The sequence below is a fragment of the Carassius auratus genome, chromosome 3 (assembly GCF_003368295.1).
Source record: "Carassius auratus strain Wakin chromosome 3, ASM336829v1, whole genome shotgun sequence".
In the NCBI taxonomy this organism is placed as follows: domain Eukaryota; kingdom Metazoa; phylum Chordata; class Actinopteri; order Cypriniformes; family Cyprinidae; genus Carassius; species Carassius auratus.
In genome coordinates, this window is record NC_039245.1 from 10,283,597 (window position 1) to 10,286,177 (window position 2,581).

At 37.2% G+C, this 2,581-nt stretch overlaps 1 long non-coding RNA gene across 1 annotated transcript; it reads left to right on the forward strand.

Annotated features, from left to right (window-relative positions):
* Positions 1-473: 473 nt before the first annotated feature.
* LOC113047569 (uncharacterized) lies at positions 474-2,380 on the forward strand. Its single transcript, XR_003276298.1, has 2 exons — positions 474-592; positions 1,952-2,380. It is a non-coding gene; the product is annotated as an uncharacterized LOC113047569 (long non-coding RNA).
* Positions 2,381-2,581: the final 201 nt, after the last annotated feature.

Below are 2,581 nucleotides of genomic sequence, written 5' to 3' on the forward strand. Positions count from 1 at the left end.
ATTGATTAACTTTTGTCTTTTTTGTTCCCACGGGCAGTACTTTAGCCCCTATGTGTCAGCAGACATGAACAAAATGGCCGTGGCCTTCAATACCACAGTGGCAGCTCTGGAGGATGAACTGACCCAGCTGATCCTGGAGGGCCTGATCAATGGCCGTATCGACTCCCACAGCAAGGCAGGGCTGCGCTCGCTCGCTCTCATTTTTTCGCAACTCCTTTTCCTGGAACAATGTTCCATTTTCTTGTTGCTAAGCTAAAATACTTTAGCTGATTTTTGTAACAATGCCTTGAATTATATTTATAATCCACGTCATTGAGCTCCTTACCTTGAATAACCCACACCATGTTGCCTTTTTGGCTAAAACCAGGAACTGCTCTAGAAACAGCATTTGGTCAAGATTATGCTTTAAAATGCATGAAAACCTGAGTTTCACCGGTGAACTGAAAACTGTGTTTGTAGATCCTGTATGCCAGGGATGTGGATCAGAGAAGCACAACTTTGAGAAGTCTTACAGATGGGCAAAGAGTTCCAGAGACGAGCAAAAGCCATGATCTTGCGGGCAGCTGTGCTTCGTAATCAGATACACGTCAAGGTAACAGGGTCCCCAGGGTAACGTGTCCTCACTCTGCTTTGCTCTTCACTTCACCATCACCTGACCATCTCCTTCCCTTCAGCATGAGTGTCTCAGAGTTTAAGTCCGTGTCAAAGTACTGCATTTATTAACAGTTACACGTCCGAGGATGCGTCATTAACATTGTGATGCTGTGAGATGAAGTGAAATCTTGTTATTGAAATGACTCTTATAAATGAGCCTCAGCTGTATTACTGCACTTATAAGCAAACTGCATGTGAGTTTTGTTGTACTAAGTGAATGTTAAATGAATATTCTGGGTTCGTTTTAGGTTAATCTCAATTATCAGCAAAAAATCTGGGTCACGGTGAGGCACTTACAATAGAAATGAACAGGGCCTGTCCAAAAATGTTAAAGTACTTGCTGTTTTAGCAGTATATAACCAAAAGAAGTAGATAATGTATCTGTGTGAAATTAGATTTCAGTTCAAAAGTTTGGGGTCAGTAAGAAGATAATGTTGTTCTATTGAACTTTCTATTCACCAAAGAATCCTTAAAAAAAATTATCACTAAAATATAAAGCGTCACAACTGTATTCAACATTTATAATAGGAAATGTTTCTTGAGCATCAAATCAGCTTATCTGATTGCTGATTTGCAGCATATATGATTTCTGAAATATCAAGTTACACTGAAGACTGCAGTAATGATGCTGAAAATTCAGCTTTAACCATCACAGGAATAAATTATTAAATAAAAGTTGTGAGTTGTAATAATATTTGACAGTATTACTATTTTTACTGTAGTTTTGATCAAATAAATGCAGCCTTAATGATCATTAGAGACTTCTTTTAAAAACATTTAATCATGCTTAACCAACCCAAACTTTTGAATTGTAGCATTTATAACAATTTTGTTGCCAGTACAGCACATAAACACTAAAATGATGAGATCAACTTTATAGCTGAAATAATAAACTTTTTTTTTAATTGGAAGAGTCAATGTCAGAGCTTTTATGCTTTGGATTTCTGCTATTTAAATTGGTCCTATTTCCGTTCATTGTAAGTGCCTCACCAGTTTTTTTTTTTTAGCAACATTATGACACAAATGCTGTTGATCTTGTAAATATTTTCAAATCAGTCCAATAGATTATTGCAGTTAGGCAATCAACTAGATGCAAGTTCCTTTAAATATATATGGAAAACCTGTAAGGTCTCTGAGATCTTGTGAAGTTCTGTTTCAAAAAAAGAGCTGTTTGAATTGAAAAATGGAAATGCTTGTTATACCTCTAGTATCCATCAGTCATTCAAGTACACCAGCATAAGTCTGTTTTTCCTGCTCTATAAGTGATGCTTCTTACCGATTCCTCATTTTTTTGCAGTCCCCTCCAAGAGAAGGCAGTCAAGGGGAGCTCACACCTGCAAACAGCCAAACACGAATGAGCACCAACATGTGAAGACTCGACCAGATGCGTCTCCTAGGAAAGTACACGGGGCTACTGCCGCATCTTAGGCCCCTGTTTAGAAATCAGTTATTTCCCTGCTGAAGAGAAAAAAAATCACAATCTAAAGACTTTATTTAAGTTGGCAAGAAGATATATGTTGTCTGTATTAAAGACAAGCACACCCTGTTGCTCAAATGAAAAGGAAAAAAAAAAGATAAAAAGCGAAATGCGGCAATTAAGGTGTACTGGCCTGTTGTTCTTTGTAAAGGATGCACTTTCCTCTGTATCTTGTGACAAACCTTGATTACACATTGAGAAACCTCATCACAAAACATGCTTTTAAAATAAACATACATTCAAAAAGAGGCTTCAATCCAGAAGTTTTTTTTCTGTGTCTAGTGTTGCAGCTGGAAATGCACACTGATTCAAACACTCTTCAGAGCGATTTAATAACACTTACTTATTTCTCTGTTGTGTTGTGTTCTACTGTTACGTAAGAATGTTACACCAGTGAATTATCATAAGCTGGTCAGTGACATTAAACAATGGTAGACTACTTGAATAAAC